This window comes from Mustela erminea, chromosome 1 (genome assembly GCF_009829155.1).
Source record: "Mustela erminea isolate mMusErm1 chromosome 1, mMusErm1.Pri, whole genome shotgun sequence".
Lineage (NCBI taxonomy): Eukaryota > Metazoa > Chordata > Mammalia > Carnivora > Mustelidae > Mustela > Mustela erminea.
In genome coordinates, this window is record NC_045614.1 from 44,897,256 (window position 1) to 44,920,227 (window position 22,972).

Genomic DNA, 22,972 nt, shown 5'->3' on the forward strand with positions numbered 1-22,972 from the left:
AAAAAATGTGTTTGCCTGTAAGTAAGGAATTCCCAGAAAATTGCACAGGTGATTCAGGTCATAATGAAGATTTCAGATATAAATAATACATTATGTTTTAGTAGATGCTGGAGGAGTACCCATCTGGATATTCCATGCTTTATGTTCACATAATGATGATAATAATTATGATTATTTATAATGATATTATATTCAGTGACAAAATTCAGCACTTATTATAAGATCTGTGATAAGTACCTTATATACATTATCCCATTTAATACTTATAACCACCCTACAAACAAAAGAGTATTTTTTACCCTATTTTAGAGACGCAGACCTGAGTCTCAGTCTTGGTTAAATAGCTAGTGAGTGGCAGATCCTGTTAGGAAGCAGTCAGAATTCAGGATCCATATGTTCAACACTTAAGCTCTGTGATCTACCTTTAGAATTCCTTATAAATAAAATATAGTTCTTGAACGTCTAGTAAAGTAAAAATACAAAAAGCAAAGAGATACACAGCACATGTCTTTTGGGGGAGGAATCATTGATGGTTTAACCAATACCAGGATTGGTTTATTTTAGCTCTAATCCTTTGGGAGGTACTAATTTCCATCACTGTGTTCTAAACCGTGCTGCATCTAATGAGCTGTGTGAAAATGCTGAGGTATCAGGGGCTCTGGCCATTTGAGCAAGAAGGCAGTAAACTCAGTACGAACAGCTGCTTAATAAAAGGCTATTAGTAGGCCAGAAAACAAACAGGAGATTTTGCTGAAACATATAATCTATTTTTAAATTACTTGGAAATAATCACTTGGGCATTGATATGGAAGAGAATTATCAACAGTCAGATGTTTTATAAAAAATACTCTACCTTGAAGTCTACTTTTGGATATTGTTTCCTATATTATGTTCAGTAATCTGAAGAGGGAAAAAAGGAAGTACTGTGTGTTTATGAAAAGTATGATAGATAACGCATTGACTTGAAACCCTTTCATTTTATTTATTTATTTATATTTAAAGTTTCCTTTATTCAATCCTTTTTGGAGAACAGTAAGTCAGTAGCTATTGAAACTTAAAATGTACATACCCATAATTTTTAAAATTTTAATTCTAGTGTAATTAGCATACAGTATATATTAGTTTCACTTCAATAGTTTAGTGATTCAAAAATTTGAAACCCCTTCATTTTAAAGAAGGAAGATGCATTGGCACAAAGTCAAAATATGTAATTGTGTTTTCTTATTTTAGAGGGTCATACACACAGGAGACCTAAGATCTAAGTTAGTCTGAGGTGCCATGTAGATCTGTGGATTGGGGTTAGAAGTCCACCTGCTAGCTCTTTTGCACAATGTATGCATGACATAAAAGTAGTTCTCAAATTAATTTTTAAAAATGGTGACTGAAATGTAAGTTCCCTGATAGACAGGTATCTTTTCGTAGTTCTTAGTTTTGTCAGTTCTTAGTGCTATTTAAACAATAATTGTTACTAAACAGAATGCTTATTACAGCTTTATCCTTAAACTTTATTATTTTTTTCATCCATACTCATAAGGGAAGCTTATGTTTATTGTACATTCCCTCCTTCAGGATGTCCCCCCTCCACACCCCGAAGGACTTAAGTTTTCGTTCATCCTTTTCATCTTCCTGATAGTGTGACAATGGTCTATGGCTAGAAAGCCCCCACCATTTTAGAAGCTGTTCTCTGAAATTACTTTGTCTCTTCTTTTAAATATTCCAGATTATTTGTTTGTCCTTCTGGAAAAGACTAAAACTAATACAGTAGTCCCCCTTCCTCAATGGTTGCCCTTCTTGTGGATGCAATTACCCCCATCACTTAGCTGATGACCCTTGCTCGACTCTCATGAAAAGGTCAGTACTGGCCTGCTGCCATGTCACCTGCATCATATACGACACTTCATCTCATCACGTAGGCATTTTATCATCTCCCATCTCAGAAAGAAGAGTGAATTCAGTACAATGAGATACTTTTGAGAGAGAGAGACCACATTCACATCACTTTTATTATAGTATATTGTTGTAATTTTTCCAGATTATTATAAGTTACTGCTTTTAATCTCTTACTGTGCCTAGCATATAAATTAAACTTTATCATAGGTGTGTATCTATAGGAAATATCATAGTATACATAGAATTCAGTACTATCCATGGTTTCAGGTATGTGCTAGAGGTCTTGGGATGTATTCCCTGTAGATCAGGGTGGGGTGGAGGGTGGACTATTATATGCCAATAACTTAACATCCTGTAGTCATTTCCTTTACTTTTCTATCTTTCTGACCCAGAAAACAAGTTACTTTTAAACCTTTTCCAATAAATTCTACAAGTAGACATTTAAAAAATTAAGTTGGCTAGTTTCTATTAACAACTGCTAATTGTAGGGAAAACCCAGTGTATGCTTGCACACAGGATTTTAACTTGCATCATGTGTTTGCCGAAATCCTTTAGTGCCTGAGCAGTGCTTTCAGTTCTTATTGAATAATGAGGAACTAGTAGCTTTTCCTGAGCAATCTGTCACATAATGGTTTTGGATAATTTGTGTTTGGATCAAAGTTTTCTTAATGTCTAATGGATGTTAGTAGAATGAGGAAATGGAATTTCTAAATGTCTGCCACCAGTTGCATAACAATTTATGATGGTAGTTATCAATGCTCAGATTATTTCCTCTAAATTCATATGCTGTAGAAGAATAAAGTATTTGAAGTGACTGCTATTGAGATAGAGATCTGAAGGTAAAAATTTAACAAAATCCTTTTTCCTTTGACTTTCGAATTCTACCTTTCATTACTCTAATTCTGTTAACCTGCTAAGCTGCTAAGACAGTAAGTATAATCCTATTGCTAGACAATATTGTTTTTGGTGAAAATAACTTATGGTTTATAAATTGTATCTGCATTAAGAGGAAGTATATATGGCCAGTGAGTATTAGGTGGGGATGTGATGGTTTGGGCTTCCCTGGAATGCAGTGACTCTTACTACTGTGTGTCCCTTGTGGAGACCCTGGAAGATATTTCTATGGAGTTGTTAAAAGAGATGCTGGCTCTCTGGGGACATGAAGCTTTTAGACTCCAGTGCTTGTCCAGTGTGACTCTTGCTTTCTTTCACGTCACCAGTCCTCATGCCTCCTTACACCTCCTGGTGAGAAGGGGTCCTGGAAGGCTCTTTGTGAACTGCTGCAAGGACATTCACAAAAAGGGGCTCCTGGGTGGCTCAGTTAGGTGAACATTTGCCTTCGGCTTGGGTCATGATCTTAGGGTCCTGGGATTGAGCCCTGCCTCAGGCTCCCTTCCCTGCTCAGTGGGGAGTCTGCTTCTCCCTTTACCCCTCCTCCCATTTGTTCTCTCAATCTCTCTTTCTCTCTCTCTCTCTCTCTCTCTCAAATAAATAAATTAGATCTTAAAAAAAAAAAAAATTACATCTCAAAAAGGAACCGCTACTGCCCTGCTGGCTAGCTGTATTTCTGAACTGTATTCTTCTGTATAACCTGATATCACATGTGGCCTGTAATACTGGAGTGTTCTAAGTCTAGCGTCCATTTGAATCTAAGAGAAACCTCTGCTAAGTATTAAACACCTAAATAGAATATTAAGATCAAATGAGGGAAAAGTTTGGATTTTGGGATGATTTGATGTGGTGGTAAAAGGCAATTGTGCACCTCACTAACTAGAATTACTAGTATAATGAGCACAGAATCTAACTCAGTTTTTGAGGTTTTATACTCCGTATCAGTGTTGGATGCATTTAATTTATGAAGCACCAAAAACACAACTTGAAAACTAAAAATTTATCCCTGATAATCATGTGCTTTGTCTGAGTAAAAAATTTGGCTTACTGTCTTGTCACTGTTTCCATATTATTTTGTCAAAATAACATTTTCATTTGGGTGTAGTTGTAAAGGAATGGATTAGCCTTGATTTTTGGTCACTGGTGTAAGACTTTGACAGATTAACCATCTTACTGTGGTGCGTAAAAATTAATCATTTGGAGGGTTTTGCAGGAGTTAAAACTAGGGGCCTTTTGTTTTCTCCAAGCTGTTTTTTGTGAAATCCCACAATTATATAAAATGACATTTTTAGATTGTTTTGTTTTTATCTTAAAAATTAAGGTGTGACATACTTTCTTCATATAAATCAGTTACAAATGTGTAGCCTCATTGAAATCATGGACACCAAATGACTGTTTTCTTCCCATTTTCTTCTCTGGCAGCTTTGGAATGTTAAGGATCTACAGAACACAGTTTGTAAAAGCACTGCTTTCTGCAATTATATAATTATTGGGGTTCCAGATGGAGTATTTTTGTTGGTAAAATGTCTAACTTAATAATAGTTTTAGTTTATATAAACATATCATTTTTGAACCTGATTCCTTTCTTAGATTATTTGTGAGTCAGTTTATTTTTTAACCCCAGTACACTGACTTTTATAGGTATTGCCACTTCTTGGTGGGAGAGGGGGGTGTTGTATAAACTTAACCTAGGGACATCTGGGTGGCTCAGTCATCTCACCTGCTGTTGGCTCAGGTCATGATCCCAGGGTCCTGGAATCGAGTCCAACATTGGGCTCCCTGCTCAGTGGGGAGTCTGCTTCTCCCTCTGACTGTTGCTCCCCCTGCTTGTACTAGTGTTCTCTTTCTTTCTCTCTCTCTCTAATAAATAAGTAAAATCTTTAAAAATAAACTTAACCTAAACAATTAACAAGAAAGTTATATATTTATATAGTAGTTTATGTCTTCTCTCCCTTCCTACCAACCATCCACCCATCTATCCGTCTATCCATCTACTCTGCAAAAGTTATTTGTGCCAGGGGAATTAGAGATGAAAATATAATCATCATGTTGAAGAAGCTCACACTCAACTTTATTGTCCTAGGATAATAGCGTATTTGGTTATTCTTTACCATAGATGATTTCCTTCAAACGTAGAGTGAAATGTGTATCTGTGTATATTCATAATGCAAATACATATAAACACTTAAAAATGTGGTAGCATTTGATGAACATTTACCTTTTCCCCCCCATATGGTAGACTGTGTGCCTCCAAGAAAGTCTAAAAACCTTTGGCGGGATGTTGCATTGATTGTGATCTCTCTTCTCCTGTATCTTCATAATTTTAGGACTATATGAGAAACTCTCTTTTATACTCCCCTTTCAGTTTCTAATCTACTATGAGATTTGCCACATACAATGTTGGAAAGAAATAGTATCAGCATTTGGCAGCAAATTAATTTTTGCAAAAACAGGTGATATGTAGCAGTAGGTTTTATTTGTTCACGAAAATAAATTTAGAGTTAAATTATGACTCAGTGCATTTTAAGACTGCACACACATAGAAGGTAGGTTTAGCAAACCTGTGATTCAGCCCCAGCTGAAAGCACTTCTATTTTCTCCTCTTCTTTGTACGTACCTTGCCAATTAACATCCCCATAGCAATTAAACTATCTGTAATTACCCCTAATACAGATTTATTTCTTTGGGCATTAGCCACACTGCATGTTTTACAATTACTTACCCTTCAAGCACAACTATTGGTAGTTATCTAAGATGTTTAGATACAGAGGCTTAACAGTTAACAATATAAGTTCATGTTTGCTAAGAAAACGTATAAAACAACTGAACATTCAGAGCTTGGGTAGTGGTATTCAATGGCAGTGCCTCCCTTTTTCTTTGTATTAGTGCATTACCAGTCCCTTCAATTGAAATGAATACTTACAAGTGAGAAGAGCAACTAGCATAATGTTATTTAAATTGAATGTAGACTCCATTTTTAATAATAGATAGTCTGGAATCTTAGATAAAAAGGAATGATAAATAATACAATAGAACCCAAATCATTCATCTTTGTATCGTTCTACAGAGACATGTTGATTTCCATCAGATATTTTCCTGGCATAAAGCCTTGCTTTGTTTTTGCAATTTTTTTTTCTGTGAGTTTTTATGTTGAAATATTTTCCCCATTAGCATGTATTGACTCATTTTATTTCTGGCGAAATATTGAAATAGCTCAGTTTAACGGATCATTTGGGAGCTTTTGCCAATCTTGAGAGGATAAGAAACTTGTTGAAAATTATTTTTGCCCTCTCAACAAAAGACATTAGATGTTTAAGCATTCTAGAATTATCATATTGAATCTAATAAAAGTCACCATAGTGATTAAGGCTCTTCCCAGAGCCCACCAAGATTTGAGTACCGAATAAAACAGAGTTTCCATTATTCTCCTAATTTTCCTTACTTGAGTGAAATTGAGGGGGTGGTGTTAAAGAAAGGAAGCCCACACTCTCATAGCCACTGTTTGTTTTCCCATCCCCTTATGTTAGACCTTGTGTTCCCTGCTGGCTGAATATTCCCATTTGCTACAGCTGAAATGCGGAGAAATACGGAAGTAATTTCTTCATTTCCAACATACCATGTTCTGAGGAATGTAGCAAATTTAAAGACGAACATCTTATGTCCAGTGTAGGGAACATTATGCCCTAATTTTAGGACCTCGACACTCTAGAACAATTCCAGTTATATGGGTCACTCTTAGGAGTGGGTTTTCCTGGGGCTCCTGGGTGGCTCAGTGGGTTAAGCCTCTGCCTTCGGCTCGGGTCATGATTTCAGGGTCCTGGGATCGAGCCCTGCATAGAGCCCTGCATAGAGCCCTGCATCGAGCCCTGCATCAGGCTCTCTGCTCCTCAGGGAGCCTGCTTCCCCCTCTCTCTCTGCCTGCCTCTCTGCCTACTTGTGATCTCTCTCTGTGTCAAATAAATAAATAAAATCTTAAAAAAAAAAATAAAAAGTGCCTTTCCTACATGTTGCTAAGTTTTAAAGATCCTGACGCAGGGCATAATGTTTTGTGCCTAGAATAATCATTTGTTCAGCTGTTTAGGAAAATTATGGAATTTAGTTTTTTCCCCTCTTCCAGTATTCTATATTTGTTTTCTTCATTTTCTCGAAGGAAAACTGGGAAATACTCTCTAAGGAACAAGGAATTCTGTGAGGAATATTGGTTCCATCCATCTTGCTTATTTGACCTTTATTGTAGAAAGAGTGTGTGTGTGTATGTGTGTGTGTGTGTGTGTGTACGTGCATGTATAAGTTATACAGTTTGTTCTGTTGTTACATGTGTCTATAAACAGCAATAACCACATAGGGAAATGATATGTAGGGAAATGTGGGAGTCATAATTGATCATATGATATTTTCCTAAGCAAAGGTTGCTGAAATAGTAGAATTAAATTACGATCTTCACCAGGAAAGGAAAAAGCTCTCAGCTAACAGCTGCATAGACAAGAGTATTGTCAACTCTATTTACAGAAAAGACAAAAAAGAAAAACAAAAGCCTAAATGTCTGCACTAGGGACTTTTTCCCTAAAAGAGGTACTCCCATCTGAAAGGAACTTTCTTCTTGTATCAGGCTGCACGTTTTCCTCCTGGGCCTACCTTAGTAGCAGTCTTACACATCCAAAGCCTGCTGCCTTCTGCATTATCTCAGTGCAAGAAACCTTCATGTCCTCTCTCATATTTTTGTCTATTCTTAATTAGCTTAGGCAGTTTCCAGCTATGCTCAGCTGCCTGCCCAGGTTATCCAACACAGTTTCTAAGCGAGGCACCAATAACTGTTTTTGTCAATGTGCTAGTTATAAAGTCCCATGGGTTTTTAATTGTGATCTACTTCAAATTTGTTTTCCCTTAAGCCATATCTTTAGTGAATCAATTAAAAAAGACATTTAAGGCCAGAGAGTGTTTAACATTAACTGTTTTACCCTTTATACCATATAGTACATGGCAGGTGCTGAGAAAACATGCAAAGAAAACAACTTCTTGTGGTATGAACAAATCCACCCCCCATGTATACACTCATGTATCATTAGAAATAAAAATGAATGGGGCGCCTGGGTGTCTCACAGGTTGTTAAGCATCTGCCTTTGGCTCAGGTCATGATCACAGGGTCCTGGGATCAAGCCCTGCATCAGGCTCACTGCTCAGCAGGGAGTCTGCTTCTCCCTCTCCTGCTCCTCCTGCTTGTGTTCCCTCTCTTGCTGTCTCTCTCTGTCAAATAAATAAACAAAATCTTAAAAAAAAAAAAAAAAAAGAAGAAGAGGAAGAAGAAGAAGAAAAGTGAAGTTAGCTTTAAAAATTAAAGAACCAAGTTAGTAAAGGGTAACAAATTAAGAAACCTCTATACTAGCATGTCCTCCTTACCAGATACTTTACTCACCAGTGGGTCAACAAATGAAATGGAAAGAAAAAAATACAAATGCATACATGTATAGTGAAATGTCAAACATTGTTGAATGTAGATGGTGGGTATATTGGTAATTATGATCCCTTTTCTAAAATTAAACTTTGTGAATGTGTAAGCACTATCATGGTAAAATACTAGGAGAAAACAGATGATGTTGCTTTTGTCTAATAAAAGTGATATCATTATCTAATATTTATAGACTCTTATAGGCTTTAAAACTTCATTTTTAAACTGCATTTCATTTAGTTTGAACTATGTCATCTAATGCATCTTTTCATGTGTGTTTAAAATCTCTCTAACTGTAGCTTTAGTATATATAATCTCTGATATTCAGCACAATGGGAATGCCTCAAAAGGTATCTACATTCCCATAATCCAAGTCCTTTTCATGGGAATAGACCTTCACTCTGTCTTAAAGAAACTTTCATCATGGAGAAGACTGCTGTCATGGTTTTATTGCACTCTGGTGCTTTATACTGGTATCCTCTCTGTGATTATTTTTGAAGCATTTCACAGGCTTTTGTTTGTCTCACAAATCTATACTGTAGACTTCTCAAACAAGGATTCTTTTTAAATCTTCTATACCTTATTTCCTACCTGCAAATTAGAAAATGTGGCAGTTTAGGCTGTATTATATTGTTCCGGTTTTCTTTGTTTTTTAAGAAAATCTCTAGGTACCCTTCTAAATGTATTCAATAATCACTGGCTTGAAAATTCCTGGTAAGAAAGAAATGTTGCCCTCTGGGTTCTTAGCACAGTGCCTCACCTATATGGGTGCTTAATAATTTAATGGGATTTAATGGAAGAGGTGGTCATATACTTTGCATATGTTTTATATACTTTTACTATAACACCTTTTTAATGGTATTTGTGAATCCTACCTTCTAACTATGTCCCAGATTTCAGGAAAATTATAGGTCAATGTACTGAGTCAGGTGGCTTGGTTTTGTTCTGGAAGCTTATCTCAAATCTAACAGAGGCAGTTTTGAAGACATTGGAACAGAGATATCATAACCTGTTGAGAATAGTGTGGGGGAGATCTTGTTCAGTGCTCCAAGTTGGCAGAACGAGAGAGCAGGTTCTCTTCTAGGTATGATGCTTTAGAGATCTCAGAACTGGGATCAGCCATTGTTTTCCCTCCCACTTTCCTGTATTTTACAGATAGATAGGTGACCATATTGTTGTTAATGGATATTTTTTTTCCTCCTTGGTGAAATAATTAAAAAAAAAAAGTCAGCCATTTGGCTCATTATTAAATTTTCTACTTAGTTTTCTATTAATTCCTTTTTACGACACTCTGGGCCCTTCCATTTAAGAAATAATAAATGAAAGAGAAGCAATAAATGAAAGAGAAGAACAATGAAGCAGATAAATGTGGATTAGCTGCCTTCTTCGGTAATACTCAGAAAGAACCACATGCTTGTATCCTAATTAACGAATCTGAAGTATGGTGGCAATTTATACTTCAAACAATATTCTGTAGTCTTTTCATTCTATCAGGTTTTATAGGAAGATGACACAAAGACTCCATTGTTATATTGTTACACAGATATAATTCTATAAACATAAAAATATTGATTATTCTGGGGGCATTAAGAGCTGTTTTTTATTTTACTTGCATAAATGATAGTTTTTATATACAGCTGCACATTTTAATGTTAGAATCTTAAAGTTCTTAAATTATAAGTCTAAACATTTCATTTTGATTGTGAATTTCCCTTCCCCACCCCAAATAGCAAGAAGATAATATATAGTATCTTTCTCTTGGTAGCAAGATGATAAAAAAAGTTGCCATCTATGCTCAACTCCCAAGAAAAATTCTTTCTTACTCTTTATTTTTTCTTTCAGTGAATATCTGTTCTAATGTAATCCAGTCAATGGAGCTACTCTACTATCCTTACAGAGTCTAAATTACACTATTTTCAGATGTGGGGATAGTTAACATAGCAGAAAATGACAGAAGGTAATGAGGCAACATTTATTTTAGCTATTTTAAAACCTTAGTGGCTGGAGGCTACCTGAGGGGTCCTCTAGTCTCCAATTTCTGTTATTTTACAAATCAGGAAATGCAAACCACACACAGATCTAGTTGATATTTTCTCATCAACCAGAAATCACATCTTCAGAATTCTCATTCAGTGATTTCTACCATCACAGTTTTATTGTTGCCTTTAGCATTTAGAGTTGGGTAGTGATTATGGGAAGGACTGCTATTTGCCAATTATATCTATTCTTACTTTGTTCTTTAATAATAGAACCCCAATCTTATTTAGGGCATCAGTGTACCTAGATAAAATACTGTAATTGCTAGTATGTTTGCAACTAATATGACCATGTAACTAAGCTTTATCCAATGTAATATAAGCAGAAATATTTGGAGAGACTTCTGAGAAGTCTCTTCCATGAGAGTTAATGTAGTTAGAAATTGTGCTTTCCAGTCCTCTGCTCTACTTCCTTCTTTCTACTGCTGGGAACATAGACGTGATGGCTGGAGCTCTAGAAACTATCATGAACTAAGAGGTTATCTTGATTAATGTAATGCTAGAACAGTGGGGCAGGAAAGAGGGGGAATGAGAAAAGAAACCTAGGTTAATTGATGACTGTGAAACTGCTATACCAGCCCTATGTTGCTTATTAGGAATTTTTCCCCCTTGTGAGTAAGAAATGAACTTCTTGGGCCCCTGGGTGGGTCAGTCGGTTAAGTGACTGCCTTCAGCTCAGGTCGTGATCCTGGAGCCCGGGGATCCAGTCCCACATTGGGCTCCCTGCTCAGCAGGGAGTCTGCTTCTCCTGCTGAGCTTTCTCCTCTCATGCTCTCTCTCTCATTCTCTCTCTCTCTCAAATAAATAAATAAAATTTTTAAAAAAGAAATGAACTTTTTATTTTGAGTTATCATTGTGATTTTTCTTTCTCATTGTAATCGAACCAGTTTGAATAAGGAAAGTTTCAAAAGAATGATAAAAATGAAGAATTTCAGCAGCTGAAGGAGGCATTATAATCAGTACTGGTATAATCCCAGAAAATCGCAAGGAAATTCTTAATCTTGGAAGAGTTACTTGATTTCTCTATAGCTCATCTAATTTGAAAAATAGGGGCAATGATAAAGCCCTTACTGCTACTTCATATTGTAATAATGTAAAAGGTCTTGGAAAAAAAGTAAGATACTATTTATATGCAGTATATTATTTATTTAAAATATTCTCTTGATCTAATGCAGAATCTCTTAACTGAAAGTCTGTGAATTCCTTGATATTTTATTTAAAAAATGTAATTGTGCATACAAATGTTTTTCAGAGAGATAGTCCTTTAAATCCTAAAAAAAAATCAAGATACCAGAGACCATGCCCCGAATGGGAAAGTGATACTTATTTAGAAGGGGACCTCTTTTATTGTGGAGCAGCTAAAATAGAAGATTGTCTTAAGTCCTCTCTTCACCATCATAATCAACATTTAATAGCAATCTCTGAATGTCTAAAATTGACAGATATTTCAAGTTCTTTTTTCAAACACCACTTCTTCCCCAAAGCATTTTTTATTTAAAGTGTCAAGTAGGAAATAATCTTTTCCTTTTCTAAATTCCCAAAGGACTTTAATAAATACTCTCTTAAAATACTTATCTATATGATTATACTTATCTATGGGTCCTCAAATTCCTAGAAAGCAAGTGTCAAGCCTAGACCTGCATTAAATCCTCAACCACTTAGACATATGAGTTATTCAATAAATACTTAATAAATAAATTAATCCATGAAAAACATTTGCTTATTTTAGTATTGCATACAGTATATTTTTTTACATAACCCAGGTCTAAAAAATAGCAAACTTCAGTCTCTAAAAGTAATTTTAGAATATAAATTTAGAATACAGGAAGGGCTTCCAACCTGATCCTGAGTTCAGCCATTAGAATATGGCACAGAGACAAAGTAGATGGTAATCTACAATACATGGTTGAAATGCAGATCTTGTCACTTATCTTCTGTCCCTAACCATCCAGATGAGGATGGAAGTTAGAGTTGTGTGTGGGCTTTCCCAGAAAAGTTAGATTTTAAAAGGTATGAACAATTTCTATTTAAGAAATATCCATTGTTACCACACTATACATTCTGTGTAGTAATTATAAAAGAGAGAAAAGTTAATTGAATATTTCCTTAAGATACAAACTCTACTTTGTCATGTCATCCCAAAAAAATATTGGCAATGCAAAATTCTACCAGTAAGAAAGCTCTTTATTCTTGATTACATCGTATATGCTTATATAAAATTTTAGTTTAATTAAACTTGTTTGCTTTTTAATCAGTTCATTTCATTTTTACTGAGATATTGTAAATTCTTAGATATTCCACCAAAAACCTATCTGGAGATTTTAGGAGGCTTAGGAACAATGCCCTATTTTCCTGCAAAATTTAGAATCAATTAGGAGACATACTTAGTAATCACACTAATAGAAATAAAAATACAGCAGTTATTGCTGAGAAAGGGGAAATATAGAATAAATTTGTTGAAATAGTGGCAGTAATTCACCGCTGAATTAAACAGATTTATCCATCCAGTTACTTGTACACCTGGACAACTGTTGTTGTTTCATAGGACTGGCTCTGTGCTACATGGTCAGAAAGCAGAACAGAAGGCACCCTTTCAGAAGTATAGGTTTCTGAAGAGATAATAGAAGAAAACGAGGTGCTTATGTCCCATTTCTTCTTCCATACTCATGGGGAACAGTCCAAGAGTATTATTCTACCATTGTCCCTCCAAAGGGGAACATGTGGCATGGGTAATAAATGCTTCCTTCTTTTTACACATGTATTTCATTGTATTTCTTTACTACTTTTTGATGTCATCATTTTTATCACCAATAATCCAAAAACTTTAATGGACAGTCATCTTCCCTTATGAATCACATATAAAATTCTTTTTTTTAAAAAAGATTTATTTATTTATTTGACAAAGAGGCAGGCAAAGAGAGAGAGAGGAGGAAGTAGGCTCCCTGCTGAGCAGAGATTCCCAATGTGGGGCTCGATTCCAGGACCCCAGGATCAACCTGAGCCGGAGACAGAGGCTTTAACCCACTGAGCCACCCAGGCACCCCAGATATACAATTCTTAACTTGATGTCCCAGATCCCTCTGAACTAGTTCCAGAGTATCTAAAATCTATACCCCATTGGTTGTATTCCCATAGCATTTGCACCTTCAAATGATTTAGTTCATCATTATGTCTGGAAAATCCAGTTTGGTACATTTTCATAAACACTGTCAGTGGTTCTCACATTGACACATTGAAAAATTTAGTGTCCTTTGTTCATGAGTGTACACATATAGAAACAGAAGCCACATTGAAGGGATTTGGGAGTTGGAGTGAGTCTATTCTGATAAGATGCTGGTGAATATTATAACCCACCACTATGGCATATAAAAATTTCACATGTTTTCTATTAATGTTGCTTTTAATGGTAACTTATTTAATACCTTTTTCTGATCTTACCAACCATGTTGAATACTGAAGTGCCAAATTCTGTTATTCTCTGTCTTATGACTCTTATTTCTTATAGAATACTTACAGAATCTACAATTATTGAATTTACCTGTTGATTACTTATCTATTGTCTTTCTCCCTCCCCAGGATATAAATGCTGTAATTGTTGTCATCTGTTTGTCTGACTCACCAGCACTCAATCTTTTCATTTACTTACTTTCCCACTGGTTCTCTCTCCCTCTGTCTATATTTCCATGCTACCAATGATCAGTTGTTCTTTAAAGTAGAAACAGATGAAATAATTTCATATTCTTCATTGGAATATACTAAGTCAATATTGATAAAAAGTTGTTTATATAATGAAATATGAATATGAAGATAAGTCATTAAATATTCCTATTTTATTTTTATATTTTACTTATTACAAATATATATGTTTACTACATGGAACTTGATAGATGCTTAGGAAATATTGATTGCATTTGTGGCAACATAGTAGTTAGTAACAGGAGAGCAGTTTGGGGGTTTATGGTAATTTTAGTTTTGTTGTTTCGGAGATTACCAAAATGTTTTCCAGAGTGTCTGTATCATTTTATATCCCTGTCAGCTATGTGTTAGTTATTTATTTTCTCTACATTCTCCCCAACATTTAATGTTTCTTATTTTCTAATTTTAGCTTTTCTGACAGGTGTGTATTATAACTCATTATGATTTTAGTTTGCATTTTCCTAATAGCTAATGAACATCCATTCATATTCTTATCTATTCATCCTTCACAGTGAAATGTCTGTTTGTGGTGGTGGAGGGGGGTTCTGGCCCATTTTCTAACTGTATTTTTTTTTTCATTTGTTTAGTCCTATATTTCTTCATATATTACAGATTTTAATCCTTTAATGAATATGTGGTTTGCAAATATCTTATCTCAGGATATAGTTTGTGTTTTCATCTTCTTAACAGAGCATATCTCAGAGCAAATTTTTTTAATTTGATAAGATCCAGTTTATCAGTTTTTCCTTTTATTGACTATGCTTTTCATATCAAGTCTGAGAACGCTTTGCCCAGCCCTAGGTCCTAAAGATTCTCTCTTAGACTTTTTCTAAAAGATTTTTGGTTTTATATTTTGTATTTAAGTTCTCTAAAATATTGAAAATATTTCTTGATGAAGCTTATAGGAGTGGGGAAGCATTATAGGCAAAGGAAATAATATATTTGTATGGAGAGAAAAAAATACCATGAAATTTTCAAGAAAGGGAAAAATCCTGATTGATGAGTATAATATAAAGTACAATCATCAGGCAAAGGAGGATATTAGAAAGGGAACTTTGTATGAATTGGTACTGTTTGAGTTTTACCAGGCAATTGATAGGGATCCTTTGAAAGATTTTTAACAGGACGATAATGTGTTTAGATGTCTGTTTTGGAAAGGACACTTTGACTTCTGTGTGGAGAATGGATTTCAACCAGGGATTTTCATTTTTTATTCATTCCCAGGTAAAAAATGCTACAACAAAATAGAATGGTTTGGAGATCAATAAATGGCACAATTTAAAATGTCTGAAAGGAACCCTTTAGCTCCTTAATTAGAGTACATTCTGCAGAAGTTGAAAGTGATTCTACTCTGATTCGTGTAGCATTAGTAGATATGGAGAAGGATGTCTCATTAATCAACTTCAGACATTACTATGAAGAGTGATATCTGGGTTTATCCTGACAGACTCCGTCTTTCTCTTAAAAAGAGTGATTATTTTCATATTTTCCTGCCTATCTTCATGTTCTCTGGAAATTTTCATAACTAGCTTGATGAGTTGTCATTGGCTTTGATCTCTAAGAAAACTTGAGAAACAGTATTTTTTGAATGGCAACCATTACCACTACTCTGATGTTATATGAGAGGGGTAAGTGAGTGGTTTGGGATCCTTTAAAAAAAGAAATTGGCTGATTATTGAGGTTTACAAATCCAGATATTTTGTAACCATTGTTGCAAAAACTGATCAGTCAGGTTTCATCAACGTAAGCTAAAATCACCAGATGGAAGGCTATTGGAGATTATGATGCCCATACATTCTCAAAAGTATTCTCCAATTGCTACTTACTAGTTGCAAAAGTAAAATTATATCTTTATATTTATAAGAGAGGGGGCACCTGGGTGGCTCAGTGGGTTAAGGCCTCTGCCTTTGGCTCAGATCATGATCCCAGGGTCCTGGGATTGAGCCTCGTATGGGGCTCTCTGCTCAGCATGGAGACTGCTTCCCCCTCTCTCTCTGCCTGCTGCTCTGCCTACTTGTGATCTCTCTGTCAAAGAAATAAACAAAATATTAAAAATAAATAAATAAATAAATCTTATATTTATAAGAGAGGAGTCTGGTGATTAAATTTAATACTACCAACAGGACAAACTGACAATACCTAACCCCCAATGCAGTGCACTGAGAACACAATGTCACTTACACATAGAAAATATAATAAATTATGGTAGTTTTTTTTCAAGGTTAGATTTCTTGGATTGGTTAATTGCTTTGTAGTTATATAGGTGAGAATCTTTTTTCTTTGGAAAAACATTTGGCGAATCATTACATTGTACACTTAGAGTATCTTACTGTTTTATTTGTCCATTATACATCAGTAAAGCTAAAAAAATTATTTGTTTAATTCTGTAGAGAATTATTTAAGAATAAAGTGCCAAGATATCTGCTCCTTTAAATGATTCGGAAAAAAATAAGTATAACACTGAGAAGGAAAGAGGGAAAAGGAGGGTGCCTGGGTGGCTCAGTGGGGTAAAGCCTCTGCCTTCGGCTGGGGTCGTGATCCCCGGGTCTTGGGATGGAGCCCCGCATTGGGCTCTCTGCTCCGCAGGGAGCCTGCTTCCTCCTCTCTCTCTGCCTACTTGTGATCTCTGTCAAATAAATAAATAAAACCTTAAAAAAAAAAAAAGAGGGAAAAGGAGAGGAGAGGAAATAAAAAGAAAAAGCAAGTATCAAAATGTTTCTATTAGTTCTGAGTCATAATCATATAGGTATTCATTATACTATTTTTCAACTTTACTGTAAGTTTGGAATTTTTCAAGAAATTTTTTTGGCCAATGGGGAATCCAGATAATCAGTTTTAAACTGAGTGTTCTATATAATCTTGTCCAAAGTTATTACCTTTTATATGTAATTCTAGGTCAACCTTACCCAACAGTTTAAAGGTTTAATATACTTGCTTTACTTTATACTAGCTTGTTTCAAAGTTACAAACTTAGAACCACTGGTTTACTCTGGGCAAACACACTGAGGATCATTTTCGGATGTGAACATGATTGGAAAAGAAAATATTGTCAACAAAGAAAAATAAATGTTCCACATGATAAAGTTTTAGAAAACCCAAATCTGCTACATATTAGCTATGAGCCCTTGGACAACTTATTCAACATTCTTGGTTCTCAGTGTCTTTATCTATGAAATGAAAGTAGTAAGACATCTACTTCACAAGGTTGTAGTGAAAATTAAAGTAGATAATCATTAGAAAATGTGTAACTGATTCTGACACATAATAAGCACCTGAAATAATAATAGTGTATGGCAGAAAAAATATATATCTCTGGACAGAAGCCATCCTTCTATATTCTGCACTGCTCAGAATTAAATCTGTAATATCTTCCCCCACCCACCCACCAAAGCAGTAAGAAAATTTATTTTGAAATTGCAGAGAACCAACTAAATATATCACTTAGCATGAGGGTGGATTTATATTGTAGCATTACATGTGATTATGTGGCTATATCATGTAGACTACCCAGATTCTCGATTCCTAGAATTAAAGGTTGAGTTTGCTATATTTGTCCTTTGTTTTCAATATTTCTATACCATATTGACAAAAAAGGTAGAAGGATATGAATTTAGACAGTGGTTTCCCTGAAAAGAACTTTTAAAATGTCTACTTAAAGAGAGTCTTGAATTCTGCCTTAATCTCTGATTCATGTTGTTCTAAAATTAAGCCCGTTCCTCTGTATCTGGGATACATTTTGGGGGGAAAAAACAGTAACCCATCTTCTTAAAGCATGTACAAAAGAAGTAAGGCATCTTATTCCTCTTTCACACTCCATGAAATGTTAAGAACAGACTTTGCTTAATGTAATCAGTTATTCACTTTTCTTCTAATGTAACACTGTAATAATCTTAAGAAATAGAGACCTTTTTTGGATTTAGTTCTCTTTCTGCCAGTCTTACTTGAACAACTTTTTCCTCATGTTGTTCCATCTGCAACAGATCTAAGGGGAGATAGTTTCTCTTTAAGAAACAGAGGTGATCCGAGTCTCCTCCTGTAAAAGCCTGCACAGGGCTTTTTGCAGTTGATGGAAGGGATGCCAACAAGTAAAATGAAAAGCTCCTGCCATCTACCTAGCGCCTACACTCCCTGGAGCCAACAAAAGAGCTCAGCTCCAGAGCTGAAGAGTCTACAGGGCACTACATTAGTGATAAAGCTGATTATAAATAATAATGACCTTAGTGGATGATGAGAAATGCAGTAAACTTTTTCTGAGCCAGACAAGATGATGTAGGGGATAGAGTATAAATGCATGAAGTTTGTAAGGAAAGCAGATGCTGAGAGATTTTATTTCTCTTCCCAGTAATTTAAATGGACAATGAATTTAGTGGGTGCTCAGTAAATTTTTGTTGAATGAGTAAATAAGCAAGAGTTTTAAAAAACTGAGTTCTTAATGGAAGTCCATAAATTGAAGCATATTTGCATTTAATCCCAATTCTCTACTTAAACTCTATTTCAAGAGTAAGATCAGATTCCTGACATGGGAACATAGAAAAGGATGTCCATCTGTTTAGGGACAAAGAGATAGAAAGAAAACACATATACAGAATTAGATGGAGTTAACTAGATAAAGAGGTGTCTTCTTTGGTTCCCATGGCAGGGTATGGTGGGAAAGGGTAACATAAAGTGGATTGAGATCAGATCTTTTTTATCTGTTCTATTTTGTTTTGTGAGAAGCAGGACAGGAAGGTTAGGGCCATATAGGGTACTTGTTAGGATTTGACTTTTTTAGTGACCTTGCCTCTGGTTAGTTGTTCTAAGGCCCTGCTTGTTTGCACTGATAGACTTGGAATTACAGTACTTTATTGGTTTTAGAACTAGCTTATTATACTGAATAACTTTTGTGAAAGCATACTGAAAAGTCTGAAGTTACTTCCAAGTCAACACAGTGTTTAGCATTGCTACTACAGTTATACTTAGAGCAACGCCATTTAAACTTGGTGGGTTTTTAATCTCAGCTCTGAATTCCTAGGAATTCTATCTATGAGGATCCCACGTGGTTCCCTTGGGTCATAGTTTCTCAGATGTGACGTTATTCACATTTCGGGCCAGATAATTTTATTCAGAGTTGGTTATGCATTAGAGGATGGTTAGCAGTATGCCTGGCCTCCACCCACTGGATGCTGGTAGCATCCACCAACCCCCTCCGTTGTGGCTGTTAAAAACCAGTCTTTCAAAGCCTCTCTCTTTGTTAAAAGGAAAACCAGAGTCTTCTGAGTAAAGGGCTTTTTTTCTCTTTATATGATAAGAAAATCTCTATGTGTTCTCTAGCCAATATAATAAGGATAAATCAGTTTTACCCCAGAAAGTCAATGAGAAATACCATTTACAAAACAGTTTTTCTATAATTTGTCTCTCCCTGCTCTCCCTCTCTCCCTCTCTCCCTCTCTCCCTCTCTACGCACACACACACACACACACACACACACACACACGTGCACACCCACAGACACGCACGCGTGCACACAGCTTCAATTAATAGACATTTTTTGCTAATGGTCACTCCACATGTCTGAGCAATTTGTAGCAGATAAATATTGAGGCGTGTAATATTTTTATCTAGCTCATGGACCAATTTTATGTCATTGTTACATAATATTTAAAATGGGCTATTTTGGGGGTGCCTGGGTTGCTCAGTACTTCAGTTTCTGTCTTTTGCTCAGGTCATGATCCCAGGATCCCCACATCAGGCTCTCTGCTCGGTGGAGAGCCTGATTTTCCCTCTCTCACCCCCCCTGCTTGTGCTCCCTTTCTTACTGTGTCTCTTTTTGTCAAATAAATATATATAAAATCTTATAAATAAATAAATAGAAGATAAATAGATAAAATGGAATTTTTTTTTTTTTTCCATAGACTGTTTTAATTTTGTGAACCTGTTCTCTCTGAGTCACTGTTATAGGAATCGGATTACTTCTTGGAAAACAAATAAGGCCACAGACTTTCTCATGTGGATCCATACTTTTGTCTTGCTCCTTGATTACTTTATTACTGGCCCCATTGCTTTTGATTGGAAAAGAAAGTCCAGTCAAGCTGCTTTGATTGTCATTCCAATGGGTGCCTTGGGCAGTGATTTCTGAACCATTCATTCCTTTGAAATTTTGTTCTCAACTGGAGAAATGTCACAGTTGTCTTAGCTTTTGACTCTGGCTTTTAGTGAGTGAGGCAAGGAATAGGAAATAAGATCACTTTCTAGAAGAAACAATGAGCAGTTGTATGCCTATCAGGTGACTTACTGTTGAAGATTCCAAAACATTAAAAAATATTGATTAAGTTTCAACCTGTCGGGAAATTATTGCCATAACTTTCATTTTGCCCCTAGATTTGCTGAGGCTCAGAGCTGTGTTTAACTTGCTGAATCTTGTATTATGGCCAGAAAGAGACCTCAGGAGCCCCATTCCCCAGGTTCTTATTAGCCTTGACAAGAGTGTTGTTAAAATTGCAGACTCCTCAGAGTCCCAAAGAGATGCAGTTTCTTGCAATTTCTATGCAAAGTCTAAAACAATCTCTGTATATATTTTGGCTTCTGAAATACATTGTGAGGTAATAGATCAGGTTATACTATCTCTGTGAAGACAGTTTCTTTTGTTTATAGTTGCTAATCATTTTTCTTTTTCCCTTCCTCTTTGCTATATTTATTTTGACATTAATGTTGGCTTTGACCTTAAAGGAAAAAAAAAATACCAGACATTTTCCAGATTTAGGCTTTTATTATAAACCACTTCATATTTTAAATGGTATGTCTCAGGGGAGAAATGTATGAAGAATTGATGGAAGTCAGAAATTTTTAGTTAGTAATTATCACCTACCATTAGAAACAAGTGCAAATCACATGATGTCAAAGTGAATCTATTACATATCATAATCAAAGATGAATCAAAGTAATTACCAGCCAAACAGGGATTGAATAGAACTTAAAACCAATTAAACTATTTATTTCAACTGTACCACTGAATAAACACGTTAGTGTTTTAATTTGCTCCTTTTTTCATTTACTTCAGCAATATGTTTGCTAATATGACTGAGATGCACAATTGCTATTTAATTAACCTATTTTTGTCAGCACCTCACATGAGCTGCGTGAAGTAGACGTGCTAAAGTCTCAATAATAATGAGCCAGATAAAAATAACAAACATGAAATTTATGCCAGTCATTTTACAACTTATGCCGAATTGCAACAATACCCAAGGAAATAAGGAAACAGATTATCTTAGAGAAATTGGATTGAAAATACTTACAAATCATGTTGAACCAACAAAAAATTACTCTAAAGTTGAGTAAAATTTTTGAAAAGTGTAATTATACTGTTTCATCATCCTCCACTTTGTTTTATTGCTATTAACTATTGACAGTGAATCACCTTGAGGCCTTGGATCTGATTTGGAATAACTGAGTTGGTAATGGACATGAAAAGTTCTGGCAGGATGCATTTTCCACGAGATCCTCTGTCATTGGAGTGAGTTACTTTTCTGGTTCTTGAGTAAGGGATTATAAAAGTATCAATTTCCTGTTTTTTCCCTATGGCCAGTACCAAAACCCTAGGATGGCTTGGGTTATTTTGACCTTGTTGATACACATTTTTCACAAAAGTGAGGTAACGGACAATGTGAAGAGAAGCCATACCTTTCTTTACTTTCAAATAGTAGGAACATAAGAAAGAGGGAGTAATTCAATTAAATATAAAAAGACTCCCCTACAAAGTGTTGTACTCTGGCATTTGGCTCATGAAGACAAACATCTACCTGGACTTTCAGCTTTTCATCCAGTTTTACTGACAGATAGACATAATTAGTATAGAATTAGATAAAATAATTTTCTGAACAGCCTTTTTTTTTTTCTTTCACACATTTATAATTTACTTACACTTCATAATCAGGAAGCCTTCCGTTCTCTAAAACTGCTGCTTATTAGCCAACTTATCATGGGACCCAGAAAGGTAATGGAAGCTCCTGCCTTTGGGACAGGTTTTTTGTTTTTGTTGTTTTGTTTGTTTGTTTAAGTATACCTTTATTTTATTCCCATTATTCTGGTTACTGTTAGAAGTGTAATCTAGTGGAGTTCTACTTTCTATTTCTTAGAACAAATAGAATGTTATACCTGTGAGAGCCCTCAAAGGTCTGGACCAAGCCCTATTACACAGATAAGAAAACTGAGGCTCAGAAAGGCAAAGTGTCCTAAGGTGAGAATTACAGCTTGGGTTTTCTGGCTCCCTGAATCCCCCCAGCCCCTTTATCACACAGGCTCATTAACTTCTAGTCCTTGTGTGTGTTTAGCACTTTAAATTACCTCAGAGGTGCCTTGATTACAGCGTTTTAATGAGTGACACAAGAGATCAGGCTCCTTTCTTTCACATGGAATGTTTTATATCCCTAACTCAGATTTGCTTAACTGAGGTCAAATTTACATTAAAGAAGAATCTGCAGGGTCTAGCAGGTGGCATTTCTGGGCAAAAGTGTAGCAGTACCATTTTTGGTGTTCTGTTTGAACGTGTTCATCTTCAGGGCACCTGGGTGGCTCAGTCATTTGAGCATCTGTGTTCAGCTCCAGTAATGATCCCAGGGTCCTGGGACTGAGTCCCACATGGGGTCACTGCTCAGCGGGGAGCCTGCTTCTCCTTTTCCCTCCTCTGATTCCCCTGGTTGTGCTCTCTCTCTCTCTCTTTCTCTCTCTGTCAAATAAATATTTTTTTTTAAAAAAGTTCACATTCAAATACTAAAATATCTTCTTTGCCAAACCCAGCCTGTCTACAGGCAGCTGCTAGGCAGCTCTTGAGTGCATCACCCTGTGGACAAGTGATGAGCACTCTTTCAGGTATGGAAGCACAGTCAGCATTGCAGTTCCTTTTAGAATACTTGGTGTCCCAAGTACTATGCCAGACCCTGTTTTGACTAAGCTGGATGGCCAGAATTCAAGAAGATGCATATCTTTGGGGACATAAAATGCGCCCATAGAAACCATCTTTAGTCCATCTAGTCTC

At 35.7% G+C, this 22,972-nt stretch overlaps 1 protein-coding gene across 8 annotated transcripts in view; it reads left to right on the top strand.

Moving 5' to 3' along the window:
• The window catches only part of CNTN4 (contactin 4), a 935,293-nt gene that overhangs the window by 366,334 nt on the left and 545,987 nt on the right, over positions 1–22,972 (top strand). The gene's annotated exons all lie outside the window — the stretch shown is intronic.